Raw genomic sequence first — 21,342 nt, 5'->3', positions numbered from 1 at the left:
TCTGCTCAGGAGGAACAACAGTAAAATATAATGTACTATAATACTTAGCCTCTCAAATCCCCTGGTGCATCATCTTTAGGGAACTCTTCCCTGAAGTAGACCCTCCTAACAACTATACCTATGTCTCAGCTTGCCGACACCTATCCATAGATGCATCTCTCTTGACTAGGAGAGAAGCCATCTGAGTCTCTAGCTAGGCCATCTGAGAGTCCCTCTCTGCAAGTCGACTCTCTAGCTGCTAAACCTGAGCCTGTAAGTCTGTAATTTGAGCCTATTGTTGATGCGACGATATCCTAATGAGGATCCTTCGAGGTGCCTCTATCTGTGGCTACTCAGCCCATGATACTGTCATAGGTACCTACTCAACTGGGGGTCCCTCCTGCTCTGGAACCTGATGTTCCTGATTCCCTGGACCTAATCTCCTACGTCTAACCACCTGGGCCATCCAATCTGTATATACATCTCTAGTAGATCTGGAATTGCTAGCTCCTGGTGTGCCTGTCTGATGGGAATGGGTATGGGATAGACTAGCCTATTCTATGCTCCTTGATCCTCTCCTTGGATCACTAGGTGTTTCTACCATACCCTAGGGTCTCTAGGACTTCCCTTGCTTGTGGAATCCCCTGACCTTGCCCAATCCACCCACCAACAATTTGTAATTTTCCTCCCTAAGTCACATCTACTCTCAAGCACCAAAAACCCTCACATAGGCTAATAAGGGTTTAGATCCTTCTTCACCTTCTTAGGTCCTAGCAAGGTTACAGCAGGTCTCTGATATGGTTATCCATCCATTCATGTGCCCCTAAGAGGTTTTAACCTTCCAATTCCTTACCGATCTCGCTATTTTGCTCTTTTCCTACAAAATAGGGCTACAAGGAATGTGCCCAATTAGGCCTCCAATCCGGACTTTTAGGGCTCCCTCTTGCAAATGATGCACATACTTGTGAAACTTCCCAAAAGGACTGCTAATCATTTGGCAAGGGCTCGAGCATTTTTTTGGTTTTGGGCCTCCAAGTGTCTGTACACTGCCCTAGGTGAATTTTGGGGTTTTTGAGGGTTTTTACAAGGGTTTTAAGGCTTGCCTGGGTCACAATGATGGTTTATTGTCTTTGCCACCTTATCTGGATTGGTGGAAGCTCCTCCTTCTCACCAATGGTGCTTCACACATCCATCTACACCTCCTCCAAAGAGTTCCTCCATCCTTGTCCTACCTTTCTCTCATGGACCTCTGCAACTCAACCCTTCCTAGCCAAGCACAGTCTAGTCTCACCTAGGAGTGGGTCTTTGAATGGCTTCCCTACATCTTCAAGGGCCCTTCTTTCTTTGAAGTAATGTACAAGGTCTATACTCCTATTCCCCATGGTTTCATGGTGATTCCAAAATGGGGATAGGAGTTATCATTCCATTTCACAAAACAGTCCAAAACTGGATAGTGACAGTGTACTTCACAAAAATAATTACAAACACACAAAAACCTACACAAGAACCTACCCTTAGTGCTCAAAATGAAAGTATAAATACATTTCAATATTCACAACACCGTTTAGTTCATAAAACAATCCACTATCAACCTATTAATGCTTCATTTCTGCCGACTGGCAACAAAAACCCAGTCACAGTATATAGTATCCTTTCCTTGGTATGTGTGCCAAAATTAGGGTTGTCCATGCTAAGCTAAGGTTTTTGACCTATTAGGTGGAAAAGTTGCTTGACAACTTTGAAAAGTTGTCATGTAACTTTTTGCAACTTTTGAGCAACTTTTCCAAAGTTGCTTTTCTTAACTCCTAGGCCTACATTGGGTTATCCTATGGACACCACCATGCTAAAAGGACCCCAAACTCACTAATGGCACACATAACCTCTCTTCCACAAGAAATGAGAACCTAGGACCTAAATTAGGACCTATTTAAGACTAATGAGCTCATGGCTCTTATTACATTTACAATGGCTTCTTAAAGAAGCAAAACACCAACAAAAACCAAAAGGAGGAAGACCTTAGAAGGGTGCTCCTGCACCATACTCCCCCTCTGCAGAAAAGTTAAGGAACTGAGGGAGAAAGGAGAGCCAGGTCAATACCAAGTTTCTTGAACTTGCCCTCTTCAACCCAAGTGGCTTCAGACTCAAGTTGACCTACCCACTTTACCAAGTGTTCCATATAGACCTGGTGTCTAGTAGACTTTTTCACCCTTGATTCCAAGATCTCCTTTGCTATGGGCTGCTTCATTTGAGGTAAAGCATTCACATCCAAGTCTTGTAGTACCTTGGCTTGATTCTCAATTTGTCTTTCTATTTCACCCTTGTATAGTATCAGGTCAGCAACATTGAAGACTGGTGATATAGCCAAATCTAAAGGATGATCAACCTTGTAGGCGTTCTCACCATATTTGGATAGAATCCTACAAGGTCCTACCCTCTTCATTTGTAGTTTAGTAGGCTTGCCACTTTGCATTCTAGCTTTTCTCAGATGGACCATCACATAGTCACCCACTTTGAACTGAACCTCTCTCCTTCTTTCATCCACTTTTGCTTTTAGTTTTTGAGTAGACTCTAGGATGGCTTTCTTGACCTGTTCTTGGACTTCCTTGATGGTTTGAGTGAAGTCCTCTGCTTGGCCACTCTTCATCTCCATGGAACCAAGTTCCCTGAGTTCACACACTCCCCTTGGATGTCTACCATAGACAAACTCAAAAGGACTCCTTCCAGTGGTCCTATTTACACTATCATTATAGGCATACTCTGCTTGTGGAATGACTAGATCCCATGTCTGCCCATACTCCTTGGTTAGACACCTCAACAAGTTGCCTAACACCCTATTAATGACTTTAGTTTGACCATTAGTTTGTGGATGGTAAGTTGAGCTAAATGATAAATTGGTCCCTAACCTTTTCCATAAGGTTTTCCAAAAATGGCCCATGAACTTGATGTCCCTATCTGAAACAATACTTAGTGGAAGTCCATGAAACCTTACAATCTCCTTAAAGAAGAGATGTGCAACATAGCTGGCATCATGAGTAGTTTTACATGGAATGAAATGGCTCATCTTAGAAAAACTGTCTACTACCACATAGATGCTATCCATACCTGTCTTTGTCCTGGGGAGTCCTACTACAAAGTCCATGCTCACACACTCCCAAAGCCTATTTGGGACTGGTAATGGTTGATAGAGGTTGCATTACTTGATCCTCCTTTTGCCCTTTGACACACACCACATTGCTCCACATACTTTCTCACATCTCTTGGCAACTTGGGCCAATAATAGTACCTCTATACTAGATCCAAAGTTTTGTTGACTCCAAAGTGTCCACTTAGACTACCATTGTGTTTTACTTGGATGAGGTTTTCTCTCATGGATCCTCTAGGCACACATAACTAATTACCTTTGAACAAGAGACTATTTTGGAGAGTGTAATTTGCATACTCACCATGAAAATGATTCTCAAACTCCTTGCAAATCTTGTAGGCTGATGAGAAGTCTTCATCTACTTCAGAGAGGTCCTTGAAACCTTCTATTCCTATGCTCTGCAATTGTAACTCTTGAACAGTCAACAACTTCCTGCTTAAAGCATTTGGCACCTTATTGAGTTGCCCCTTTTGTATGCTTGATGGTGAAGGTGAAGGATTGGAGGTATTCCATCCATTTCAAATTTCTATTGCTAAGCTTCTCTTGAGTGTTAATGCAACTCAAAACCTGGTTATCTGTGAACACCACAAATTCCTTTGGGAGTAGGTAATGCCTCCACTTTTTGAGAGACTAAACTAGTGCATACAACTCTAGGTCATAGGCTAAGTACTTCTTCTTGGCCTCATTAAGCTTCTCACTAAAGAATGCCATAGGCCTTCCCTCTTGACTCAAAACACCGCCTACTGCAATGCCACTTGCATCACATTCCAATGTAAATAGCTTGTCAAAAGTAGGTAATAGTAGGATGGGTTTTGTGGCTACTTCTTGCTTCAATAATTGGAATACTTTATTAGCCTATTCAGTCCACTTGAATTTGGTTTTTAGGCCTCCTTTTATGGTGTCAAGTATTGGTGCACATATGCCACTGAAATTCCTCAAAAAATTTCTATAGAATTGGGCTAAACCATGGAAACTCTGAACTTCAGTCCCTGTTCTAGGGGTAGGCCAATTCAAGATTGCCTCCACTTTGCTTGGATCCATCTTCAAGGTTCCCTTAGACACCACAAATCCCAAGTAGACCAACTCTTGCTTCAAAAAGTCACACTTCTCTAAGTTGATTGCCAACTTCTCTTCAGGAAACCTCTCTAGGACTAACCTCAAGTGTTCAAGGTGCTCCTCTTTGGTTCTGCTATAGATGAGTATGTCATCTAAGTACACCACCACAAACCTACCTGTGAAGTCCTTCAACACCTCATTCATCAACCTCATGAAGGTGCTTGGGGCATTAGTAAGTCCAAATGGCATCACAAGCCATTCATACAACCCTTCTGTGGTCTTAAAAGCGGTCTTCCACTCATCCCCCTCCTTAATTCTAATCTGATGATAACCACTTTTAAGGTCCAACTTGGTAAAATACATGGTACCTCCTAAATAGTCCATCAGATCCTCTATTCTAGGAATAGAAAATCTGTACCTTATGGTGATCCTATTGATTGCCCTTGAATCAGTGCAAAGTCTCCACTTGCCTCCCTTCTTTGATGCTAGCACTTCCAGGACTGCACATGGGCTGATGCTCTTCTTGATCAGTCATTGTTCCAACAACTCCTGCACTTGCCTTGCCACCTCCTTGTTTTGGTTAGGTGTGAGCTTATATGCAGCTTTATTAGGTAGGGATGCACCGGGAACAAAGTCTATTTGATGGCTTATAGACCTTCTTGGTGGGATTGTTGTAGGTGCTCCATCACTCACTATGTCCTTATACTCTTGCAACATTTACTTCACCTCCTTGGGTACCTCTGCCTGCAACTTGTCTTTCTCCTCCTTTGGCTTCACAAAGATGGCACACCTCACTGTCTCCTCCTCATGTAGCAAGTGTAAGAACTCTTTACCAGTAGTCATTAAGACACTAGGTGTTCTTGAGGTTCCCTCATCATTCTCTGTCAGAGACTGAATCTTAAAGGTTTTGCTATCCTTCTTGAAGGAAATGGAGTTCTCCTCTCCATCATAGATCACCTTCCTATCAAATTGCTAGGGTCTACCTAGCAGTAGGTGATAGGCATCCATGGGTAACACATCACAAAGGATCTTATCCTTGTATCCTCCAATAGAGAACTCTACCCAAGTTTGTTCATTGACAAGCACACTCTGCTCTTGATTCAACCGTGTCACCTTGTAAGGGCTAGTGTGGGGTATCCTTGTGAGTTTCAACTTCTTGGCTGCCTCATCTGATATTATGTTATCAGTTGACCCTAAATCAACTATCACCTTGCAAACTTTACCAAGGATCTTGCATCTCACCCTGAACAATGCTCTCCTATGCTTAGGTTCATCCTTAACTGGCTGTCTTATCAAGACTCTATTGAACATTAGATTTTCTCCAATCTCTGATTCAATATGGTCCACCTCAGGTGTTTTACTGCTTGATGTGTCCTCATGAGCATAAGCAACCCTCTTTCCACTGTTTGATGAGGTAGGCTTGTCAGGACATCTATAGGTCGGGTGTCCCAATTGACCACAGTTGTAGCATTTCATGGTTGCAAGGTAGGAGTTACCCCTGCCAGTACCTCTACCCCTGCTTGGACCCCCTTGTGCACCTCTTCCTCTAGAATGGCCCCCTCTGAGATTGGTTTCACTGCCATGTTCAGTCAACTTGGATTCTCCTTGGTTCCTTTGCTCATTTGCCTTGCTTTGGTAACCACCTCGATGATTCATTTGATCTCTACCTCTGCCTCTACCCATGTTATTAGAGTCTCCTTTCCTTTTGTTCCTCTCTTCCACCTTAGCAGCGAGCTGATGACATTTTTTGATAGTGGTAGGAGTCCATAGGCTTATTTCCTCTTGAATGTTCCACTTTAGGCCACTTAGATACCTAGCCACCTTGATAGATTCCTCTTCTTGGACTTTGGATCTAAGACAAAGCTTTTGAAACTCCTCTGTGTAGGAGGTCACACCAAGGTCTTTTTTCTTCAATCCCTGTCTCTTCTTCTGAAGTTGGACTTCATAATTCTTTGGTAAGTAGTTCTCCTTGATCTTACTCACCATGGCCTTCCAATTTTCAATAGGTAGCTTCCCCATACTAATTCTTTCTTCTTGCAAGTACTTCCACCATGTCAAGGTTGCTCCTCTTAGTCTTGATTTGGAAACCTTAACCTTTTGAGCTTTTGTCACTCCTTCACACTCAAAGTGGTTCTCCATACCCTCAATCCATTCCATGACAGTGTCAATGTCCATCCTTCTACTGAAATGTGGCAATCCTTCAAAAGCTTTGGTATTCAAAGCCTTAATGGACTTTACAAAAGGTTCTTCATTGATCAAGGGGTCTGCTTTAGGTATAATGTCATCTATATCAATGGTTTTCTTGCCTTTATCCTTGGTGTCCTCACCCCAAGGTCCATGTGTCCTCTGATCAACCACTTCTTGCAGCTTGTCCCTTATCTCACTCATAGCTTCTTCAATGAGTCTATTCTTCTCCTTCTGCTCTTCTACCTCCCTATCCAACTCTGCATTAGTGACCATTATGTTCTCCCCTATTGATTCACCAGAATATAGAGACATGCACGGTCCACCAAATCTTTAACTCGCTCTGATACCAATATGATGGGAATGGGTATGGGATAGACTAGCCTAGTCTATGCTCCTTGATCCTCTCCTTGGATCACCAGGTGTTTCTACCACACCCTAGGGTCTCTAGGACTTCTCTTTCTTGTGGAATCCCCTGACCTTGCCCAATCCACCCACCAACAATCTGTGATTTTCCTCCCTAAGTCACATCTACTCTCAACCACCAAAAACCCTCACATAGGCTAATAAGGGTTTAGCTCCTTCTTCACCTTCTTAGGTCCTAGCAAGGTTAGGGAAGGTCTTTGATATGGTTATCCATCCATTCATGTGCCCCCAAGAGGTTTTAACCTTCCAATTCCTTACCGATCTCGCTATTTTGCTCTTTTCCTACAAAATAGGGCTACAAGGAATGTGCCCAATTAGGTCTCCAATCCGAACTTTGAGGGCTCCCTCTTGCAAATGATGCACATACTTGTGAAACTTCCCAAAAGGACTACTAATCATTTGGCAAGGGCTCAAGGATTTTTTTGGTTTTGGGCCTCCAAGTGTACGTACACTGCCCTAGGTGAATTTTGGGGTTTTTGAGGGTTTTTACAAGGGTTTTAAGGCCCGTCTGGGTCACAGTGATGGTTCATTGTCTTTGCCACCTTATCTGGATTGGTGGAATCTCCTCCTTCTCACTAATGGTGCTTCACACATCCCTCTACACCTCCTCCAAAGGGTGCCTCCATACTTGTCCTACCTTGCTCTCATGGACCTCTGCAACTCAACCCTTCCTAGTCGGGCATAGTCTAGTCTCGCATAGGAGTGGGTCTTTGAATGGCTTCCCTACATCTTCAAGGGCCCTACTTTCTTTGAAGTAATTTATAGGGTATTTACTCCTATTCCCCATGGTTTCATGTTGATTCCACAATGGGGATAGGAGTTATCATTCCATTTCACAAAATAGTCCAAAACTGGACAGTGACAGAGTACTTCACAAAAATAATTACAAACACACAAAAACCTACACAAGAACCTACCCTAAGTGCTCAAATGAAAGTATAAATATAATTCAAGATTCACAACATAGTTTAGTTCATAAAACAATCCATTATCAACCTGTTAATGCTTCATTTGTGCCGACTGGCAACAAAAACCAAATCACAGTCAAGGTCTTTACTCTTGGTCGTACAATCTGACATCCAACCCTTCATTTTAGGGTTTAAAACCATATATAGTATCCTTTCCTTAGTCTATGTGCCAAAATTAGGGTTTTCCATGCTAAGCTAAGGTTTTTGACCTATCAGGTGGAAAAGTTGCTTGACAACTTTGAAAAGTTGTCATGCAACTTTTTGCAACTTTTGAGCAACTTTTCCAAAGTTGCTTTTCTTAACTACTAGGCCTACATTGGGTTATCCTATGGACAACACCACCCCAAACTCACCAATGGAACACATAACCTCTCCTCCATAAGAAATGAGAACCTAGGACCTAAATTAGGACCTATTTAAGACCAATGAGCTCATGGCTCTTATTACATTTACAATGGCTTCTTAAAGAAGCAAAACACCAATAAAACCAAAAGGAGGAAGACCTTAGAAGGATGCTCCTACACCACTGTCCCTGCCACTACCACTGCTCGACCATCTCCCTCATCATCATCTCCCCCATCATCATCTCCACCATCATCTCCTCCATATCCATCTCCATCTCCGCTATCATCTCTGTCTCTACCATCCCTCTGTCATCTAGGAGCTCTGCGTCGTGGCCTCTCATCATCCTCATCGAAAACTGGCTCTGGCTCATCGGACGTGTCAACCTCAAAAACTTGTGTATAGTACAATGCATGGCATACTCATGTGTTATCCCACTATCCATCATACCTGGAAGATGATCCCAATCAACTGGCTCCAATGATCGATACTCTGCGCAGGCCTGGTCATATGAAATAGAAGGCCCCTAAGTAGCCACATCCAATCTCCGGTGAGCATAATGAGTTGTACCCTGTGGTATCCCCTATATCCTACCATACTGTCTCAATACCCTCATACAAGGGAATTGCTCGATGACATAAGGTGTCGAGCCAATCAGATATTGCACCATGAATACATATAGCATCTCCAATGCATCCTCGGGCCAAATCTCACAGTCCCTGTATGACCTCCATATCACAGTATCTAGGTCATCCAAGGTTCATCTCCAGTACTCTAATTTGCCCAGCTTTCGCTGGACAATGACACCAGGATACCCGTCAGCATAAGGTCTGCCTAGAGGTCTCTCTCTATCTGCTAATGGTTGTGTGATAGGTAAATGCTCCCAGGCCCATATCTGAAGCACAATCACCCCTGCTGATAATGCAACTGATCCCTGGTATACAACTCAATGCAAGTCATGATATAAGTGCGCTAACATACATGACCCCCATGAAAATCAGGTCCCCTTTGTCACCATCTGCTCAAGAAGATGACCCCATCCAACAGATAATCCCTTTGACCTGTGATTAGGACAAAGGAAGCCTCCAATAAAGCCGGCAAGCATAGTCAGTAACGTGGCATACCCTAGCTCTAACATATCCTGCGACGCAATATCATACTTGCCGATCTCGTCATCCTCAAACACGTGACAAAGTGCCTCTGTCCCACCCTGCTCGCTGAGATCATAATATACTAAATCACTCATCACAGGGATCCGCAAAATTCGGTGGACATCCTCAGGTGTCACCGTCATCTCTCCAGTCGGCAAGTGAAACATGTTATGTTCACTATGTCAGCGCTTTGCTAAAGCTATTAGTAATCCCCGGTTTATGAGGGGCCGGGGCATGTCAAGAAGGGAAGACAGACCACATATGCTAATGTGATCTCGCTCCGCCTGGCTAAGGCGGGGTATCAACATCCATGTCTTCAGGAAACACTCTCGAGACTGAAGAATGGTAAAGTGCTTCTGCAATCCAATCATCTCATCATATCAATTTCTTGATTTATCTATCAAATCTATCTATCGGTCTATTTTTATCAAATCTCATTAGGTCCCTATCAATGACGCTCATCTATCATGAGGTCATTATCAATCTTATCTCATTTTGCGTGTGCATCAAGATAATCAGAACTGATCATCAAATTTATCAATCAGGAGTGTCTAATTTTATGAATTAGATAGCTAATCAAACCTTACATTATCAAAAATCAAAAAATCAAATCAAATCTTACCCTTTCAAAAATCAAATCCAATTGACAGCAAATTTGAAGAATTGAAAAATTAAATCAACTCATCAAAATAAAAAATCGCGAAAAATCATCAACCAATTGCCAAATTGAAATAAAAAATTGCGAAAACTCATCAACCAATCGCCAAATTGAAATCAAAAATCACAAAAATCATCAACCAATCATCAAAGCCAAAAATCGAAAAATGAAATCAAAATCATCAAAAAACCGAAAAAATCAGTCAAAAAATCAAAAAATTGAAAAACTTAGTAAAAAAGTTTAAAAAAATAATTTTTTTTTTTCTAAGCCTTGCGGTGGCGCAGGCGGCAGTGCTTGCGGTGGCATTGGCGGCGCCACTCGCAGAGCCCACGGCGCCCGCAGCGCCGGTGGCGGCCACCGCCGGGCCTCCACCGCCCCGCCTTTTCCCTCTCCCGCCCAATTTTTGAAAATTTTCAAAATTTTCAAAAATTGAAAAATGCATGAATAATTTTTTTGGGGGATTTCGAGTGAATTTTAAAAAAAAAAACTCGAAAAACCCATCTCAAAAATGCAATTTTCTCCCCTACCCATCTGACGAAAATGCTAAAAAATGATTTTTTAGTCTAACAGCTAAATTTAAAAAAAAAAAATCAACAAAGTTGGATTTTCTCAAAGTGTGTACCGGTGGACCGTATGCCGGAGGACGCTCATATTGCCGAACTCGCTCGAACCTATGCTAGTGATACGGGATCGCCATTTCCTTCCTCCAAAGCAATTTTTCTTCAACAACTGCAGTGCACAAATGAGGAGTGGAAAAATGAATTCACCTTTTTAAACTCATAATGGGGCATTTAAGTGGGATTTTTATTCCACTTATTGTTAATCATCTAATCAACTAATCAACCTGGCAAGACAATATTTTCAAATTTCTTATCGGGAAATGAATCGGATCAACTCTAAAAATCAAAAAATCATTAAAATTTACAAATCGCAAAAAATTTCAAAAAATTTTAAAAAATCAAAAAATCGCGAAAAATTCAAAATCATTTGAAAATTATCCGATTCATCTCCCGAGGGGGCATCCTCGCATCAATTTTTATCAATCAGAGTCTGGGGCATCATATCGAGATTTATCATCTCCAAGATCGAAACCACATCATATTGAGATTTATCATCTCCAAGATTGAAACCGCATCATATCGAGATTTATCATCTCCAAGATTGAAATCGCATCATATCGAGATTTATCATCTCCAAATCAAATCAGTATCATATCGAAACCAAATCTGCATCAAATCAAGATCAAATCTACATTCTATCAAATCAACAACATCATCAATCAAGTTTTCTTTGAACCAATGCGTCGTCACACATCGCTTCAAAGAGGGGCAAAATGTATACACACCTAAAAATGGTCTGAAGATAGTTAATTAAATACATTAGTTATTTGATTAATTCCCCTTCCCAATTAATTGAATTTACAAACAATTTAATTAATTTCTCTATTCATCTACTAGTAAATAAATCGATTTATTTATATAGTTCATCTCACATCCCCCTTTGATTAATTAATTCTAAATTAATTAATGTCTCTCCATATTAATCAATTCTTCTAATCCCTAATTAAGATTAACAAACTCAAGTTTGTTGAGATTAATTACCATTTTCCAATTATTTGAATTTCTAAATTCAAATGAGCGCATGGCTCCTAACTTTAACCACCTAACCTAACCATCCCCTAACTTAACCCATTCAATCTAATCTTGGCTCTAACTAACCCTATCCTATCTTGCACATTCTAACCTCCTTATCCTAACCTCTCATGGTGTGGATATTATCTCCTTGAGACACATGACACTTTTTCCACACGTCTCCTCCCTTGGACACTTGCCCTCTCATAAGAAAGGCTCCTTGACACTTGTCACCACAGAGATGACAAGTGTCCCTTCCTCCAACCTCTTCTCCAACTTCCTCAATCTTGGCCTTTGATATCTTCAGATCAAATCTGGACCGTCGATTCCTGCCACCTCAGCTTTGGCCTTGGAATTCCTATAAATACCCCTCATTTTGGAGTAATATGGATCCCATCTCATATCAATTTAGGCATTGTTACTATAGGCAATTTGTATTTCAATTATCTAGTAATTAGCTTTTGGATTAATCATAGCATGTTAATCTAGTTTCTTGAATCATGCATTTCATATCATCTCCATAGTTAATCATGATCAAATAGCTACTCAACTCTTGAGTTGTCACTTTGGAGGTCATCACTCCACTAAGAGCCCATCAATCCAACACTTTCAAGGTCCTCAAGAATAGAGGAAAATGGGACATTTCAAGGAAGGCTTATGGTTTGCATTTATGATTTAGTTTTCAATTAAGCTTTTCAATTACATCTTATTGTCTCATTATATGTGTATGCCTATCTTATACCACATTTTTAGCATCACATTTACAAATACAAATTTACAACATGATTATAAAACTAGAAACTCTTTCTGTTAGGATTAAGGTGTCATCAACTTTGTAAATCTTATGTTATTTAAATTTTCCCCAAATCCTTGCCAAGGTGTCTTTAGTTATCTAGGGCGTTAGTGAAAAATAATTCATAATAACATTCCACCTATAGTTTGTAAATGCATTCATAAGGGGTGAAGGGGTCCATTGGAACAATAATTATTTTTTTGCGATAAAATTGATTACTTCCTCAAGTTGGGTAAATGGAAAGGATGGAATATTACTTTTGATAATACATATAGGTGCTTTTGGGCTTCTACAAGTCGACCATTTTTAAATCAGAGAAAATATCTCCTGAGATGCCAAAAAATGACTTTACACATTATGAACACTCTAACATTAGTTGATCACCTTGGACCGAATTCTAATAGAAACCTTGCAACTTCATGTAGGAAATAATTCCCACATTAAACATCAAATGCTAATTTGACTATATTTTAGAATATAGACTTTAATCCATAGCTAGTGGGGCTTGCTATTTGTGTTGATCAATTCAAAATTTAACAACAACCAACTCATCCTTCAAGGGTCAATAAACCACATGCATTTTAGAATTTAGATTTTAAAATACAAGAAAAAACATGTAATTTGTTTGTGTGAATAAGGTATTTTACCTAATTAGTTCACTAGTAGGTCCTATTCATATGTTAAGCTTACTTAGGTTCTAGGAATCTATATAGAAGGTCTTAGTTGTTAATTAGACCGTATCTTATCTTTTGCATTTAATTCTTGTTTCTCAAGTCATTTATAATTTTCTTGTTGGTTGTTTCATTGTGTAGGACTAAGATACATGTCACAATCTTGTTAAATCCTATGTTGGCGGTTATATCTAATAAATTAGGTACATGAAATAATAATACAAATGATAATGCATACCAGACACGATAGTAAAATATATGTTTAATTGCACATGCAATTATTATAGGGAAGAGGACTAGAGATGGTCAACCAAGGATTACACTAGATCTGACTATACCGTACTACCTTCCTTGGTCGTATAAAACATATTTAAAGGACCCGATGGTTACCAAGAAGAACACAACCACCAACCAACCAAAACATTAACTACCTGAAAGTGACAACCCACTTAATACAAATAATTAATACATTGGCAGATAACAAATATTATCAAACATAATAGTAAGCATTTTATGTCGACTACATCATCCACCCCACCCCAAAATAAAAAGTTGTCTTCTTGATGACAATTAATATTTGGGAAGACTAATGATAGACAATGACGTGGACTGGACAACACCAAATTGTAGTGTACTTGCCAAATCAAATGGGGGTTTGGGGGCAGTGCCCGTAGTGGGGTCAAGGGGCAGCACCCCTTGCAGGGTCAAGGGGCAGCGCCCCTCACGGGGTCTTGAGGTAGCCTCATTTTTCTGATTTTTTAAGATGTCAAAAATAATGTTGATGAAGCCAAAAAATGTAGATTTCACAAAGTTGTTGGTGCACAACATTTATATGGCTGAGTAGGTGCCTTGTATAGTCTCTATTCTTTGTATGAACTTGTTGACTTCTTGTATGACATCTCTCCCTTCATGCATGCCTATCACCCATACAAATTGCTTTGTTTTTCTTCCCTCGTACAGTGTCCAATATGAAAACCCTTTACTTTCGTACGACATGCCTAGTCCTTGTACAAATCCATTTGTGTGTTGGTATAGTGTTTGCGTGGTGTTTGACCTTCTATTCTTTAGTTCATACAGACTCCAATGTATGACTGCCTTGCTAATGTATGGCCTCTTTTTTTCAGATTTCACACATATGGGGTTCTTTGTTGCATATGGATTTCCACATATGAATTTTCCTTCACCTCATATGGATCTATTTTCCCCAGACATTATACGTGCATATTCAATTGTTGTACGAGCTCCTCATACAAATTTGTTTTTCCTACCATTGTATGGGCTTCTTCAGGTGCCTTGAAAACTTTTCATATAGTTCAAGCCATACGAACTTATTTTCCCATACGACATACAAAAGAAGACTATTTGTGATTTTGTATGGATAGACTTTCCAATTGTGCATGTGTTTGCATACGGTTGTCATGCCTGTACTTGGTGTGCTTGTACGACCCTTCTCCTTTCACGATCCCTCTCTATGTTTTGTATGATGTACAAAAATATCTTCATGGCCAGTCTTCATGCTCTTCGTACTGTGTACAGACATATTGCACAATGTTCTTGTCTTTTCCCATATGGTTTCTTTTGTAACCTATACTTCTCTTTTCTTGTTGCCCTCAATTTGTTTTTCCCTCCTCACTTCATTATAATGATTGAGTGACTTGATTAGGTTGATTAATTTTTTTCTCTCAACTCCATATTTTTTTGATAGTACACTTGGATTCGACTTGACTTTGTACAACTTAACTCCATACGGGTATGATTTCTTTTTGTGTAGTCTCCCTTATTTGTACTGCCTCTATTCATTTTTCATGGGCTTTTCCCTTCCACTTTCCATCTTCATACTACCACATGTATCTCCACAACTTTACATGCTTTCATCGAGTGCTCTTCATTGAGAGTTTTAGCTTCAAGGAAATTACATGTTGGCGAAAATAACTCATAGTCCTCCATTTGCTAGTGGAATAGTCCATTTAGTGAACTCGTCTCATCTTCAGAGAAATCTTCCAGTTTGAGCCCCCCTTCATCGTTGGGTTCCATGCCTTTCCTCCCTTCGTCCATAGCTAACTCTCCACCCTCAGACTATAAGTCAGAGGATGCTAGTTCTTCACTCACCGCTTGGTTCGTCAAGTCAATGCCATGCTTCCTCCCATCACTCTCGATCGAGAGTGTGTTTCACTATCAATAATGATTTGCCTTGGCAGTAATCAACCATCCCCTGCCAAGGAGTGCATTGTACACCTTCTTCTGCAATGAGATATTGTTTAACTTAATTGAACATAATAAGTAAATAATCAATTAACAATATAAATATTTATATTATTATTTTATTAACAATTGATATGTTTTACTAATAATAAAGTCAACAAGATCAAAGAGGATCAATTTATTAAACAGAGACATATTATTATTACAATATAAAGGATCCATTATACACCAAAAACAGACTCTAAGTATCCATATAAATGAAAGTCACAAAAAAGAAGATAAGGCACAAACATGTTTCTTCTGTAAGGAGAAATGGAGGCCAAGCAATTCATGCCAAACAAAGGATGCCCAAAAACAAAGAGACAACCTAAGGAGGAATGGGGATGAGATCACCAATACAAAGGAGGACAAGTGCACACAATAGAAGCAACATCTAATGAGGAAATGAATGAGAACCCTAGCAAAAGGGCAAGATCCGATGATGATGAACCCAAGACTTTAGCAATCATTTCTCAAATCTCTAAACATAGACTCTTTAGAATTAAGGGCACTCTTAAGGGACATAAGGTAATTGCTCTAGTAGATAGTGGGGCTTCCCATAATTTTATTAACAAGAATCTAGTTTCAAAAAGGAAGTTAGAAGCCAAGGATTTTAAAGATTTAAAAGTCACTGTAGCAAATGGATCTATAGAATGCACAAAAAATATTCACCAATTGGAGATCAGTGTGGGAGATCACACCATCAAAGGGGATTTCTATGTAGTTACACTAGAAAATGATGTGATATTGGGAACACCTTAGATTCACTCTTTGGGACACTTCACCATGGACCTTCCAAACTTAGAAATCTACTTTAAACATAATGGGCAAGAGGTCACATTAAAAGGACTACTAGATGGTTCTCCAAGAATGGTTTCATGCAAAAGAATTGAAAGAATCATTAGACATGGACAAAGAGAATGGGTTGTACATTGTATGACTCTAGTTAAATCTTCCCCCCAAGAGCAAGCAATCCACATAGATATCCATCCTATTTTGGGAAAATATAAAAATGTCTTTGATGATATTCCCTCAGGTCTTCCTCCAAGAGGAGAGTTTGAGCATACTATAGAATTAGAAGAAGGAGCCAAACCCGTGGTCACCACTCCCTACAAACATTCCCATAGATTCAAGGAAGAAATTGAAAAAACTATTAAGGAATTGTTAGAAATTAAACATATTTAGCCAGTTCTAGTCTTTTTGCATCTTCTATAGCAATAGTAAAAAAGAAAGACGGTACTATGAGGATGTGTATAGATTATAGTGCTCTAAATAAGAAGACAATTAAAAACCGATATCTTATACATAGGATAACTGAATTAATTGATAAACGTCATGGAGCTGGATATTTTCCAAGATTGATTTACGATTGGGATACCACCAAATAAGGATGAGAGAAGATGTACCTAAGGCTGCCTTTCGATGTCATTATGGACATTTTGAGTTCCTAGTCTACCTTTTGGCCTCACTAATGCCCTAGCCACCTTTCAGCCATGTGTGAATCATGTCTTTTGCAAACAACTAAGAAAATTCCTACTTATATTCTTTGATGATATTCTTATCTAGAGCAAGACATGGGAGGAGGACCTTCGATATATTGAAGTCTTAAGTATCTTAGAAACAAAATCCTTGTTTGTTGAACCTTCAAGATGTGAGTTTGGCCTCGAGGAGATCCTTTACTTAGGTCACAAAATCAATGCAAAGGGAGTAAGTGTAGACGAAGATAAGATTAAAGCCATCAAAGAATGGCCAAAACCTAAACCTTAACTCATCTTAGAGGCTTTGTGGGACAATGTAGCTATTACATGTGCTTTGTAAAAGGCTTTTTCAAGATAATCGCACCTTTCATAGACTTAACCAAAAAGGAAGCCTTGGTGTGGAGTGAAGTATCACAATAAGATTTTGAGAAGCTAAAAGAGGCAATGAGTTCATGCCCTGTCTTAGCCATCCCTAACTTTACACTAGCCTTTGAGTTATAATGCGATGCTTCTGGAGAAGGTATTGGGGCAGTTCTCATGCAAAATAAACATCCCATAGCATTTGAAAGTTGCAAGCTTACATAAACCAAGGAATATGATTCCATCTATGATAAAGAAATGTTGGCCATCATGCATGCCTTGGCCAAATTCAGATAATACTTACTTAGTTTGTAGAAAATTCAATGTCAAAACGGATCATAATAGCCTAAGGTTCTTCATGAATTAGAAAGATTTGAATGGCCGCCAACAAAAATGGGTAAGCAAAGTCCAAGCTTACGATTTTGATATAGAGTATGTCAAAGGGACCAATAATGTAGTTCGAAGCTTACGATTTTGATATAGTACGATGCTTCTGGAGAAGGAATTGGGGTGGTTCTCATGCAAAATAAACATCCCATAGCATTTGAAAGTTGCAAGCTTACATAAACCGAGAAACACGATTCTATCTATGATAAAGAAATGTTGGCCATCATGCATGCCTTGGCCAAATTCATATAATACTTAGTTTGTAGAAAATTCAATGTCAAAACAAATCATAATAGCCTAAGGTTCTTCATGAATCAGAAAGGTTTGAATGACCACCAACAAAAATGGGTAAGCAAAATCCAAGCTTGTACGATTTTGATATAGAGTATGTCTTGTCTAGACGACCTTATTTGAACACCATAACAAGCTTCACATAGGATTGGAAAAATTACATCATTGTAGAGTATGCAAAAGACCTCTAAGCCATTGAGATACTAGAAGAAAATGTACCAAATGATGAATATAAAGTAGTTGAAGAAATCATTCTATATAAGGATAAGATATTCCTCGTACCCAACTCGAAGAGTAAAATCATGAAGTAGTAAAATCATGAAGTAGTAGCATGATAACCCGTTAGGAGGTCACCAAGGATATTTTGAAACCTACAAGGAGATATGAGAAAAGTATTCTTGGAAAGGTCTCAAGAAGGATGTTTTTCTAAAAATATGTAAAGAAGGCATCTCTAATCTAGATTACTCTTTTCTTTACCATACATGAAAACTTGAGACTATTAATTATAATCAATTACAATAAAATTGATTTTGAAAAAATAATGATTTGACAATAAATTAAGATTATATATGAATAGCACAAACTTTATAGATCAAATTCATATAGAGACTTATAATCTTAAAAAATGAAACCTTTTCATTTTGTTTCATACAATATTATCTTCAATATACCAACGTAATAGAATATCAATCCCTCTACCCTTCACTCATTAATAAATAAAATTTATTGACAGACATAAATCCTACAGTTTCCTATACTTCATGAATTTATGCCTACGTTTTTCAAACGACCAAAAGGCAAAATATTAGATCCGACCTGCCGGAATCGAACCAGCGACCTAAGGATTTCTAAGGGATTTTGTATCCCACTACAGTCCTCCGCTCTACCAACTGAGCTAAGGTAGGTTCCGTGCTCGTTTTTCTTGTTTATATTTATGTAATCTGATACTTAAAGATGTTAAAACAAAATAAGCCAGCCTGCAAATCCAAATGAGAAAATAGCAACAGCCGCACATCGAAGTTTAACCATCAGTCGGTGCACATAACCATGGATGACAGTTGAACATCAGTTCGGGGCATTCCGAGAATTGAACTCGGGACCTCTCGCACCCTAAGCGAGAATCATACCACTAGACCAAATGCCCTGAGATGTCTTCTTACACGCCATTAGATTTTTACTCCTGCAATTTAATATATACAGCGAGAATCATACCACTAGACCAAATGCCCTGAGATGTCTTCTTACACGCCATTAGATTTTTACTGCTGCAATTTAATCTATACAGAAAAATTAAAAAGTTCAAGCTTCCTTTTGTCAGAAGTGGGATTTGAACCCACGCCCTCGTTAGAGGACCAGAACTTGAGTCTGGCGCCTTAGACCACTCGGCCATCCTGACCTCATGAAATCTTTATCATGCACAATTAATTACAGTTGAGCACAAAGAATTTATTATAGCCTTCCGTTCCATTTTCCTAATCTGATAAGTACATTTGTAATGGTTATATTAAATTCTATTTTGATTTATGAACCATTAGTGCTTTAGGTTGTTGATATTGAATTTAGAGAATGATCCATTTAATTGAGTGCGCTGGTGGGAAGACTTCCACTAATTACTTTGTATTCTACCTAGGAGAGATTCTAAGTTTCTTTTTACTACGAATGTTAATTTCTTAAATGACATTTGTAGGTCATCTTCAAAAAGGTGATCCTTATAAACAATCATGTTTTTATATGCTATGGAGGGTTTTGTAAGTTTTTTTTTTTTTTTTAAAGTGGTAGAAAGCTTTATGGGAGAGAAATTGGAGGAATTTTGAAATAAAATATTTTATTGGTGATGAATATAAGGGGTATTCAGTTGGGATAGTTCAAAACAATAATTTTTATTGTAAGATATGTTTTTTTATCTTCTTTGTGAAGACGGTTTCATTGAAATAACATTGCTTAAATTACTATTCTACATTTCATCAAATTTTGGTGTGACCTGCATTCAATCTCATTTCATTTAGGATTAATACTTAATTGAAAGGCCTTTAAAGCTATGGAAAAGCTCCTTGTTGATAGTTGAGATTTCTTAGTAGTGAGGACTTTCATTTAAAACATGTTTTTGTTATTGTTGTACATTTATAGAGTCTTTGTTCAAATTCCATGGGATAAATTAGTCATTTGATCAATCAAATTAGTTTTTGTTTGTTTGGATTTTCAACTCTATTTTTGTTTGATTATTAGTTTAGAGAACCGTTGGTAGAGCTTAGGTGGTTTTTATTTTTAAATAAAAGGAATATTACTATGATATGTTTGTTCGTAGAATTGTGATCTTGAAATATGTAATGAGTTGATCTTTTACTTATGGTCACTTCCACATATTGTTATACTAAAGTAAATTTAAGAAATGATTATTAATGAAAATAACTTTAAGCAAGCGAAACAATCATCACCATTAGATGGTTGAACACTCTAAGAAGCAAACAACCCTTATTGAAGGGGGTTGTGAGAAAAATTATGGATTGGATGGTTTTAATTCTCTTGAATGTGTAACAAAATTGTCATTTCCTCTTAATGTACAGAGGCAAATAGTTCATTTTGTATTTCTCTTTCAAGATTTTTTATGAGCACATTGTTCTTTGCATATGGTGTTAGGTCCCAGAGACAACTAAGAGGGGGGGGGGGGGGGTGAATCAGTTGTCAAAATAAATTCAAACCAAAACAACTTAACCAACTTTAATGCTTAATACCGGTAAATTGGACTTGTATGCCGGTAGACAGTTTTATCAGTTAATTACAGTACCGGTAAAGATTAATGCATGAAACAGAAAGACAATAACATCCACAACACATAACACCAATATTTGTACGTGGAAACCCTGTAAGGGGAAAAACCACGGTGGGAAACCTTACCCACAATCAGATGATACTACTGTAGATAGTATGTGTATACAAATGGGGTCTGCACATGCAGAAAGGCCAAGCGCTTAGAGCTCACTGCTCAAACACAATAGGAGTCACATTGACTACAATTGGATGGTTAAATCCAATAAGGATGTACTGCTCAAAATAGCATCTTACTATGTTGGATTCAGTACCGGTGTAGTTCTGATTGTCTTCACAAAACCTTGCTTCAACCTTCAAATGATATCTGTGTGTATAGCTCTGCTTATTCTCGCATATACCTTCACACAATTCCTTTTTCGCATTCCACATTGATCTTACAAATAAGATCTTACATTTATATCATAACCTAAGACCAATTTTAGTAGGTCGGCTCTAAAGGGTATTATAATAAAATCATTTTACGAATAAAAACAATATTCGATGCAATAACCGATTCAACATGTTGGCTCAATGCAATTATAACATTAATAAAACATCTCCATAGTGTGTCATGCTGATCTGGAATAGATAAGCCTGTTGGTGAATGATCTGGACCTATTTGCCGGTAACAACAAATATGCAAATACGAATATGCCAATGAACAAATCTCCAAGACAAAGTTTCCAAACGATGTCTTCGACATAACCAGGTGTTTTCCATGCCATTCTAGGTGCCAGTGAACATTATATCCTGTCGGTGTACTAGATACTGGTGAC

At 38.7% G+C, this 21,342-nt stretch overlaps 3 non-coding genes across 3 annotated transcripts; all 3 read right to left on the bottom strand.

The window, feature by feature from the left end:
• Positions 1-18,568: 18,568 nt before the first annotated feature.
• On the bottom strand, positions 18,569-18,663 carry TRNAY-GUA (transfer RNA tyrosine (anticodon GUA)). Its single transcript has 2 exons — positions 18,627-18,663; positions 18,569-18,604 (listed from the first exon to the last, which is right to left on the bottom strand). It is a non-coding gene; the product is annotated as a tRNA-Tyr (tRNA).
• Positions 18,664-18,830: 167 nt separating this feature from the next.
• TRNAP-AGG (transfer RNA proline (anticodon AGG)) lies at positions 18,831-18,902 on the bottom strand. The gene has a single exon. It is a non-coding gene; the product is annotated as a tRNA-Pro (tRNA).
• A 168-nt stretch (positions 18,903-19,070) lies between these two features.
• Positions 19,071-19,154, bottom strand: TRNAL-CAA (transfer RNA leucine (anticodon CAA)). Its single transcript has one exon. It is a non-coding gene; the product is annotated as a tRNA-Leu (tRNA).
• Between the last annotated feature and the right edge of the window lie 2,188 nt (positions 19,155-21,342).

This window comes from Cryptomeria japonica, chromosome 8 (genome assembly GCF_030272615.1).
Source record: "Cryptomeria japonica chromosome 8, Sugi_1.0, whole genome shotgun sequence".
NCBI classification, from domain to species: domain Eukaryota; kingdom Viridiplantae; phylum Streptophyta; class Pinopsida; order Cupressales; family Cupressaceae; genus Cryptomeria; species Cryptomeria japonica.
Note: the sequence above shows the minus strand (reverse complement) of the source record. Positions and strands in the feature narration are given on the sequence as shown.